The following is a 10,408-nucleotide window of genomic DNA, read 5'->3' on the forward strand; positions in this document are numbered from 1 at the left end:
CCTCTTGGAACTCAGCCCCGTGAAGCCCACCTAGCCTCCTGGACGGCCACCAAAGGACAGCACACTGGCTGACAACCCAGCCGCATCCACTCGACCCTCGTGCGAGGCTACGGGGGACCATCCGCTGCCAGTCCAGCAGCCAGGTGCCCGCAGCTGCATGAACGACCCCAGCCAGGCCAGCCGAGTCCTGCTGAACCAGGCCCAGGTGCTGAGCTACAGAACTGGCCTTTCTTGGAAGCACTCATTACCGTTCTACACCGCCAGAAAGAGCAGAGGGATGAAGATAAAAGTATCAAGACAAAAAAAAAAAAAAAAAAAGCACAGATCAATGAGTGAAAGAGTCCATAAAGTTTTGAGGGGGGGGGAGAAAACATCTGCCAAGAATAGCATTTCATTACAAGTAGCAAAATAATTTAAATCAGGGCTCCCTAGGTGGCCCAGTGGTTAAGAATCTGCCTGTCAACGCAGGCGACGTGGGTTCAAGCCCTGCTCCAGGAAGATCCCACATGCCGAGTAGCAACTAGGCCTGTGCACCACAACTATGGAGCCTGTGCTCTAGAGCCCATGCACCGCAACAAAGAGTAGCCCCCACCCCCGCTCACTGCAACTAGAAAAAGCCCACGTGCAGCCACACTCAACGCAGCCAATTAATTAATTAATTTTAAAAAAATTAAAACGAATCACCTTCTATTATAAATTAGACGAGGGTGAGTCAAAAATTATCCACAGTCTGGCTGTAGCAGTTCTTTTAATTAACTTTTAGAAAAGACAAATATCATTTTTCAACATAATCTCCTTGCTTTCCAATTCACTTTGTCCATCTGTCAACAAGCTTCCATATTTCCTCATTGAAAAATGTTTTCAGCTGGGCTGTGAGCCAAGAATGCACCACTATCTTCACTTCTTCATCAGAAGTGAATCTTCGTCCTCGTAGGGCTGCTTTCAGACGACCAAACAGGTGAAGGTCTGATGGAGCAAGATCAGGACTACAGGGAGGATGCTTTAACACCTCAAAACGAAGTTTTTGCAGAGTGTCGACAGTGTGGGTAGAAGTGTGTGGACGTGCATTGTCACGCAAGATCACAGTGCCCTTGGATAGCAGTCCTCTGCCTTTAATCTGTGGACGTGGACGGGTGTCCAGCTCCTTTCTGATGGCTAACACTTGTGCAACCTTCCTTGAACTTCTCTATCCATTCACACACACTTCTCTGCGACAAAACACTTTCTCCATACCGCGTACAAAGTCTTTGATAAATAACGGCACCAGGTACACCCTCAGACCACAAAAAACGGATCACTGCACATTGCTGTTCTTTCCTGAAAATCACAAGTGGGACATTCATTTTTGCTCGCACCACGGTTGCAAAGGAACTGGTGTAACACGTTCACACCTGCACAGCAGTGACTGGGGAGACAGCAGCCTTGAACGGAAAGCACTGATAAGACAGTGCAGCCAACAGAAGTTGTAATATAACCAGAGTGTGGATGCTTTCTGACTAACCCTCGTACCTTCACTTAACAAGTACAAACCATAAATTAGAAGTTTCAAGTCTGTGGGATCCTCAATAACATCCTTAGGAAAATTCTTAATTTCTTTCTATAAATAAATCATCACACGGGCTGTGAGTGGTATAAAGAGCATGGAGATGAGAGCTCCCGTCACACAGCCCCTGACTGCAGTCAAGGAAGAGGGGCCTACAGTCGACATGTGCTCAAGACATATTCCTCCTACACAGGGACATCACAAATACTCACGAAAATCTCCAAGTGCTGGCTTTTAACTCACCTGTACTCCATCCATAGAGTGATGGAATAAGATGCCCCCAGAATTTGTGGGAAAAATCACGTCACTGTGACTACAAATGACTTGATTCATTTAAAGGCCGGGCAACACAGCAAGCTCTCAGCATGGATATTAGCACTCTGCTATTGTTACAAAAGTAACCCACACTAAGAAATAGGAGACCTGGAAATACTGGTATTAAGTGTAATCCCTGTAGCCAGTGCAGTTTCTAAGGACTGGAGTGTCCTTAAAGGAGGCCAAACCAACCACCCTGTGACTACACCCAGGCAGGTCTGGAGGCCTCCGGCAATAAAGCAGGCTCTCCAGCCCCATCAGCATATCGCAGAGGAGTGCCTGGGGCTGGAGCTCACTGACACTGACTCACCCCGCCCTTCACTCTCACTAGATTCCCTCAAACTGCCTTCTTCACAACAAACTGGTTCCCCGTGTGGACTCGGGAGGGGGACACGGAAGCACAAATCATGGGCAACAAGACGTTTTCAAGTACATTTGACAGACTTCTAACCACTAATGAATCACCTGGGATCTGGTTGATAGAGGTATTTTTGGTGAGTTTGGTTAGCATAACTAGGTTCACCTGAGCTGAAAACAAGGTGCAAATGGACAAAAATTAAGCTTCCAGAATGGCAAAAGACAGTTGTGCCCTGATACCACAACACCTGAAGCAGCACTGGGGCTGTGGTGGAGAAAACACCGGATCTGGAGACAGGAGACACCACCACAGCCCCAGCCCTGAGATCGCTCTGAACCTCAGTTTCCCAATCTGTCAAATGGGAATGCCGTCATCCACACCACTGACTGGACCCTTGTGAAGACTGTGAGTCAACTATCAGAAAGGTACTTAACCTTAAGATGTTTACCTTCTACTGAGCAACAGGAGACCTTTTGTTGAGAAGGTCTGTGTTGCTTTCTTGTGCCTCTTATTTTTATCTCAAGGTATGTTTTATTTGACCCTGACAAGTTGTTGCCCTTGCACTCCTATATGAATTCTCCACAGGAAAACAAAACAAATGGTAGCAAAGTATCAAAAAAAAAAAAAAGATGTTTATCTATTACCATAAACAACCTCAGCAGCCAGCTTTTCTCCCTCAGCAACGGCAGGCTTTCAGCAACACTACTTCTGCACAACTACATACTCATTTAACCTGGATCTTGGTAAAACTTAACCCAGCCATTACTAGGAAGAGATCTTCAGGATGAACTGTTTTCTTCACGTTACAGTAAATACAAAACCTTAATTTGAAAACATGCTATTTAACCATTCACTTTTTATTCAGTCAAAATAAATTGCAGTGGAAAAAATCCTTCTTTTGTAATGATCAAAATGGATTCATTTGCTTCTTGAAACCAGTGCCTCCAAACAGAGTTGCTTGGGCACACATGCTCAAACCAAGAAAACAACAAAACCCACCAATAAAAAATTTAAAGTATTTAGTCCAACAAGCAACATTAATTACTGGTACTTTCTACTCCCCTACCGGATTCAAAGGAAAACCCTAAGCACTGTACATGCACTATCTCATGTGAAGTTCTCAACGACCCTGTGATGCGGCCCTTATCCTTACCTCTCACCTGGCCGAGGCTGACATTAAGAGGCCAACCACCACGGTAAATGCAGTCGTGCATGTTTTCTCCAAACATCAGTGCGGCTCAAGCAGGGCAAACAAATATATCTGACATTTTACTAGGAACACTGCCAACAGCTAATGCGTTCACGTTTAACAGTCTGTCCCTCAGATGTGACACGCTGCACAGCTCAAATAGACATGTTACTCAATAATAAGCCAACAATGGTAAAAAAAAAGTACCAATACAGAGGCCAAATGCTGAACCACCAGCATTTACCCATCCCAAGAGGAATAAGAGATGTTCCAGAAAGTAAACCTCCAGTGAAATCTAAAATTATAGAATTTTGGGACTTCCCTGGTGGCACAGTGGTTAAGACTCTGCGCTCCCTATGCAGGGGGCAGGGGGCCCTGGTTCGATCTCTGGTCAGGAAACTAGATCCCACATGCATACTGCAACTAAGAGTTCGCATGCCGCAACTAAGGAGCCCGCCTGCCACAACTAAGACCTGGTGCAACCAAATAAATAAATAATAAATTAATAAATAAAATTAATTAAAAATAAATAAATAAAATTATAGAATTTTAGGGACTTCCCTGGTGGTTCAGTGGTTAAGACGCCGAGCTCCTAATGCAGGGGACACAGGTGTGATCCCCGGTTGGGGAATTAAGATCCCACATGCTGCAACCAAGCACGTGTGCCACAACTACTGAGCCCACATGCTGCAACAAAGACCCAGCACAACCTAAATAAATAAACAATAAATTTTAAAAAAAATTATAGAATTTTAGAGCTGGAGGGATCTTAAAGGTTCTGCAATGTCAAACACCCTACTTTACAGATGTGAAAACTGAGACAGAGGCAGCGACTTGGCTAAAGTCCCCCCACCGGGGGGGGGGGTTCAGGGGACAAGCTATAAACTCACTCCTGGCTCACGTCCCACAATGCCACCATCCTGGGCATCACCTTGTCCACTGTGACCCCAAAACTTCACGTAAGGCACTCAGGTATACCTCTTTTTACCAGCAAATCTTTACAAACACCAAGCCACACAGTTTGGCTTATCTGCAGATTCACCTGCTTCCTTGCTCCCTGCATTTTCCAGAAGTGCTAAGAGAAACAGCCAGCATTAGGGAGATACTAGAGGCAGCAAAAAGCAGCCTCCGGCAAAACAACCAGCTCACAGGAGCCTTCTGTTTGGTTCCACCCCCGGCTTATCACACAACTGTCTTGTTAACTTCAGCAAGGAATAGATAAGAAGGGCTCAGCCAGGAAACAAGCCACCACTGGAGAGGACTGCACTGTCCTGGGAAAGAGGCCTTGAGGCTCTCTGGGGGAGGAAGTAGGATCCAGCAGAAAGAGTCCAGGCTTAAAAGTTAAACAACCGGTACAGGCTGTACTACTTAATATGGGGGCAAGTTACTCAGTCTCTCTGAGCTGTAAAAACGGAATAAAACCTTACATCTCAGGGTTGCTGGAAACATTAAAAGCTTTAACACTTAAAATAACAAAGCCTACAACAGTGTGATTCCCACTACACCCTACATATGCAATGGGTATCCTTCCTGGATTTAATCCATTAAAATTAAATAAAATTTAAAAGTCAGTTTCTCGGTCATGCTAATCACATTTGAAGTGCTTGCCAGCCACACGTCTCAAGTGTACTGCAGAGCAAGATACAGAACATTTCCATCACTACTGAAAGTCCTATTGTACAGCATTATCATTCAGGGCCAGTCTCCCTGCCTCTCACCCAAGTCCAGACCTCAACAAACACAAGTCCCGGAGATTTCCTTTAAATCGATCTCTTGTCCATACCCTCCGCCACGCCTACGGGCCTCACAACCTGTCTGGACTGACGGCCACCCCTTCCAGCTTCAGGGTGGGGCCCCTCTGGTCCCACACAGTCTCCAAAGTGATGTTTCTGACACAACACATCTGATCTCATCTCTCCTTCAAGGGCTTACCAGTTCTTTCAGGACCCCAAGCCCAGCTTCCACACGTTCCATGCTCTGGTTCCATTTCTGAGACCCAGTCTCTCCTCCCCGTCCACTGTGCTCCTGTCCCTCTCCTGTGTGGACACTGACACACACACAGCCACCCTGATGAAGTCCTAGGTGACCTGTGGGTAAACGGCCAAAACCTCCTCTAAAAGGACTAACAAGCATCACTCCCCAGGCAGAAAACTGTGGGCTGAGACAGGGAAGAGCTGGAATGGCCTTTTGGGTCTAGACTTCAGAAGCTCAGCTGTGCCTGAGGAAGCCGAGGTCCTCGCTGCCACCACCCTGTCCAGGTCACTGCCACCTCTGAGGTGGTCTTGCCTCCTCCAAACAATTCTGCCCCACCAGATCCAGCGATTGTTCAGAAACACCACATTCACCTTCACTCCCCTCCTCAAACCCCTCGATGGCCCCCGACTCCCTTCAAGTACCAAATCCTCTGCTGGGCTGCAGAAGCTCCTCTCGCCTTGGTTCTGACTTCCTTCGCCCAGCCCTTTCTCGCCGCTGCCCGTCTAAAACCCTGCCCTCTGCCAAGCTCCCCAGTTTCCCCCATTCCGGTCGCCTCTACTCGGAACACCCCCCTCGTTCCTCTCCACTGACCAAGGCCCACCTTCCTTCAGCTCTGGGCTGGACCATCACTCACTCGAGGGGCTGGCAGAAGCAGTAATTCAAGAAAGAGCCGTTGGCAGGCAGACCTCAGGGAACAAAGCTGGATTCTTCCCACTTAGGGACCCCTCTAACAGCCCCTGAGGACCTTGTTCACTAAGGGGGCAGCACATCTCCAGCCAACCCCCCAGCATGAATCTGTGCTCCAGCCCACATCCTGGTTTCCAGACTCCCATGCGCTTTGTGCCTTTTCACATACCATCCCTTTGATCCTGGCAATCTTCTCAATGTCAACCTTCAAGAATCAGCTCACCTATTACCGGCCCTCCAGAGCACCCCTTCCTGAGAATCCGACCACCCCCCACAGCTAAGTTAATGCCACTACACTGTTATCATCACCACATAAAAACTACCTACTCGTTTAACAACTCCCCTCCAACCTGGCCCTGAAAGCAGGGACTGTGTCATCTGCAGCTCCTGTGTCAATTGCTGGAAACTTAGTCTTTTGCGTCTAGACTTTAAGAAGCTTAGCCATGCTTGAAGAAGCCACGGTCTTCACAGCCCCTGCCACCACCCTGGGTCCAGGTCACCGCCACCTCTCATGTGGTCTTGCTTCCTCCAAACAACGTTCTCGCACCACAGCCATTTAAAAAACCATGTTAGCTCCGAGAATGAAAAGATTAGGAGGAGGAGACCACCCCCCAGCATCCTGATCGGCCCCAAGTCCCTCACCTACTTAGCGCTGCCGCTCTCCACCACACCGGATCTGTTCTCTAGGCGCTTCTGTGGGGCCATGAGTCTCACCAAAGAGCATTAAAAGTTAAACACTGTCCCGCTTTGGCCTCAATGCAACAGTAAACACAATGCAACGGCCGCTGCTGCTGAGATCACACCCCCTGCCTGGTGACAAAGGGGCAGGAGGTGACTGACTACTCATTATATGCCTCTACGACTTCTATAGCATCACCAAGAATTCACAAACCTCCGGAACACTTGCACAGACGCCCCATGGGTCCACGGACCTCAGGTTTGAGAAACCCAGCCTTGAGACCGGCGTGGAGAGGGAGCCAAACGGGAACTGAACCTCAGGGCAGGTGGCAGAGGACAGGGCAGGCGCCGAGGGTGGGGACGGCGGCCTAGGCACCCGGGGGGGCTGGGGGAGACGGCCCGGGGGGGTTCTGAGGAGGCCTGGGGATGGGAAAGTCGGGGACGGCCCTGGGGGTCCTGAAGGAGTCCTGGGGGTTCCTGGAACTGAGGATCCTAACGGGTCCCAGGACCCTGAAGCGACGGGAGGGCCTCGGGGGGTCTCGGAGTCTCGGGGAAATCCTGAAGGGTTTCGGGGCTCCAGCGTCCTGAAAGCGTCGGGGCCGGAGGTGCTGGGGGCTCCGACAGGGTCCCGGGAGCCAGGGGTCCCGGAGGGGCCGGGCGGATCCCCGAGGGAAGGGGAGGGGGTCTTGGGAACCGAGGTCCGTCGCGGCCCTGCGGCGGCCGGGGGTCTCGAGCGGCCGGGACGGACGCCCAGGGCCCCCCCGCCCGGCACCCCCGGGCCTCCCCCAGCAGCCAGCTCACCGCGGCGCCGCCGAGACGCTGGCCGCAGCTCGCGCGCCCGCCGCCTCCTCCCGCCAGCGGTCCACGTCTCCGGGGCTCGGGGAGGCCGCGCGCCCCTCGCGCTGGGCGGGGCCGGGCGGAAGGCGGTCTGAGGGGAGGCGGGCGGCGCGCGCGCCCGGGGACGACGCCGCGCCCCCCTCCGCCGCGACTCCCTCGGAGGCCGGCCGCCGCGCCGCCGCAAAGCCTTCCCCCGCGCGCCCGCCCTCGCCGCGCGAAGGTTCCGCCCCGAAACCAACCACCCCGCCAGCCGCCGGCCCCGCCCCCGGAGGCCCCGCCCCCCATGAGGGCCCCGCCCCCACCTCTGGCGCAGGCGCGATCGAGTGCGCGGAAAGCGCTCGTCGGGCTGAACCTTCTACAGCGCCCTGCCCGCCGCGGCTGACTGCGCGTCCTCGGTTTCTTCATCTGCAAAATGGGCGCGGGCGCATCTTGCAGGGACACAGCGACCGTGAAGTGCGGTCGGAGGCGCCTCTCTGCAGCCAGGCCCCGCACCACACTCATGCGCAGCTTCAGTTCCCCAACCCGAGTTGGGTCCAGACCCGGAACGATGTCGGGGCCCAAACACTCCCTGCACACCGAAGGCCCTGCCGACCTGAAATCGCCAGTCCCCTCCCCCAGCCCCGCGTTTTCTTTCAGAGTTCCTACCGCTCTGAAATTACCCACACTCGCTATTTGTCTCTCCCCAGCCCCCCGGGAGAGCCGGGACCTTGTCCGCCGTGTCCACCCCTGGGTACCCAGAAACCAGAACGGGGCTGGGCACACGATCGGTGCCCGCATGTTGTGAATGAGTGAGTGTCCACCTGTGCTCTTCCCTCATTAAGAAATACTCTCAGCTGGAGGCTGAGACTGGCACCAGCTTGGGTTCGGATCCTGTGAGTCCCCATGACCACACGCCGGCCCGTGTCGCATGTTCCACATCTGTAAAACTGGGCGATGTTAGTGCCTTCCTCCTGGGTGGCTGAGAGGACCAAATGAGCTCGCGTGTGCATGAGCTTGGCACAGAGGCGCGCCGCTGGTTTAGTGTCCTCTAGGGATCGTATTATCCCGGTGGTCCCCTCCTCCCGTTGTCTGCCACTGGAAGCCTTTCCCTTCCCTGAAGAAGACCTAACCGGATCAAAAGCCACTTCCTCCTGCCAGCCTTCCCATCCCCGAATCGCCCTCCCAGCCCTGCCCAGGCCAGCAAGTTAGGGACTATTTCCTCTCTCTTTCTCACTCCCCTCCCCACCCGCCGCGCTGGTTTTAAAGTTGGCCTAACATACCCCACCCCACCCCACCCCCAGCTCACAAGAAGCCTCCCTTTGGCTAGGGAAGTTGCCCCTGTGAGTTTCAGCAGCCTGTGAACTTTTGGGGCCTCAGATCCCAGAACACTGTGGGGGTAAGTGACTCAGAAGTGAAGGAGGAGCAGAGGTGGGCTTCCTGCTGGTGCCAGGCACTTGCCTGAGCACTTTGCCCGTGTTCTTATAGTCCTGGGAGCAAGGTGAGGACGTCGCCACCATTATTATTCCCGATGGGGAAGCTGAGGCACATGTAACCACCACTGCATACACCTCCTGGTACCCTGGACACAGAGTTGGAATGCAGTGCAGTTCAGTTCCTGAGCACCTGTGCTGAGTGCTGGGCACCTGCGCTGAGTGCTGGGCACCTGCGTTACCTGGAAACTGGGTTCGTCTTTTGGTGGGTGTCGAGCCAAAAGACACAACTAAGCCAAAAAAGTGGGAGAAGGAAGGATTTATGATTACTTGCAGTCAAGGAAGGAGAACACCGGGGATCTTTCCCAAAGCAGTGTCTCCCCAAAAAGCAAAGCTGGGAAACTTTTAAGCTAAGGGTGGGGAATTCCCTGGAGGTCCAGTGGTTAGGACTCTGTGCTTTCACTATGGTGAGCCTGGGTCAGGGAACTAAGATCCCATGAGCCACGTGGCACAGCCAAAAATAAAGAAAGAAAGAAAGAAAGAAAGAAAGAAAGAAAGAAAGAAAGAAAGAGAGAGAGAGAGAGAGAGAGAGAGAGAGAGAGAGAGAAAGAAAGAAAGAAAGAAAGAAAGAAAGAAAGAAAGAAAGAAAGAAAGAAAGAAAGAAAGAAAGAATTCTGCATAGAATGGGGGCAAAGGTCGACAGAGTCCAGGCTTTAGTTGATTGAAATCAGGAGAGTAAATATCACCTTGCTGTCCTCCACCTGGGTGGGGGCCTTAGTTCCTGCAGAACCAAAGACTATATTAGATTATGACGTACATCCCTTGAGGAGGAACTGGGACTCTGTCTTATAGCTGACTACTGCTGCTTGACTGCTTTTTCTTTGTTCCTGCATTCCTTCACTTCTCTTAAGGTCATCAATTACTGAGACCTGTTCAAGGGTAAGAACTGTGGCCAGGCTTATGTCCCAAAATGGCTTAGGCCAAAAATGGCTTTCCTTATGTCAAGAAAGCCATGCCTGGTTCTCTTTCTCTGGGGACGCCCTAACCTATCAGCTTACACCTGGACCTGTAGGAGACACAGCCCCGGCCCTCAAGGCGCCAGGCCCCAGCATGGACTTTGAAAAACAGAACCCCGTGGGCTCGGAGCTGTCAGAGGTCAGACCCAAGGTGCAGTGGGGCCCCAGGCGGGGCGTGCCAGGGTGGGGGAGCTGGAGTAATCATTTCAGCTCCAGGCGAGGCACAGGCTGGAAGTCTCAGCCCCTCCACCCAGAAGTCCGCCAGGCAGCCTTACAAGGACAGAGCCAGCAGAAGGGACACCTTGGGAACAATGCCTTCCCCTCCCCTCCCCCATATCCAAGACAGACACAGCTTCCCTCAAGTTGTGGAAAATTACTGGGAGGCACTGCCGCCTGGTCACG

General features: G+C 52.1%; 1 protein-coding gene across 7 annotated transcripts in view; it reads right to left on the bottom strand.

The window, feature by feature from the left end:
- Window positions 1–7,758, bottom strand: part of FAM118A (family with sequence similarity 118 member A) — a 41,258-nt gene extending 33,500 nt beyond the window's left edge. For 5 of the 7 annotated variants that reach the window (XR_009054722.1, XR_009054720.1, XR_009054721.1 and 2 more), the window contains exon 1: window positions 7,546–7,758. The gene's annotated coding sequence lies outside the window, so the exon portion shown is untranslated. Of the gene's footprint in view, window positions 1–6,958; window positions 7,370–7,545 lie in introns of those variants that run through there. The other 2 variants (XM_057741967.1, XM_057741969.1) reach the window with 2 other exon arrangements.
- Between the last annotated feature and the right edge of the window lie 2,650 nt (window positions 7,759–10,408).

This window comes from Hippopotamus amphibius, chromosome 7 (assembly GCF_030028045.1).
Source record: "Hippopotamus amphibius kiboko isolate mHipAmp2 chromosome 7, mHipAmp2.hap2, whole genome shotgun sequence".
In the NCBI taxonomy this organism is placed as follows: Eukaryota; Metazoa; Chordata; class Mammalia; order Artiodactyla; family Hippopotamidae; genus Hippopotamus; species Hippopotamus amphibius.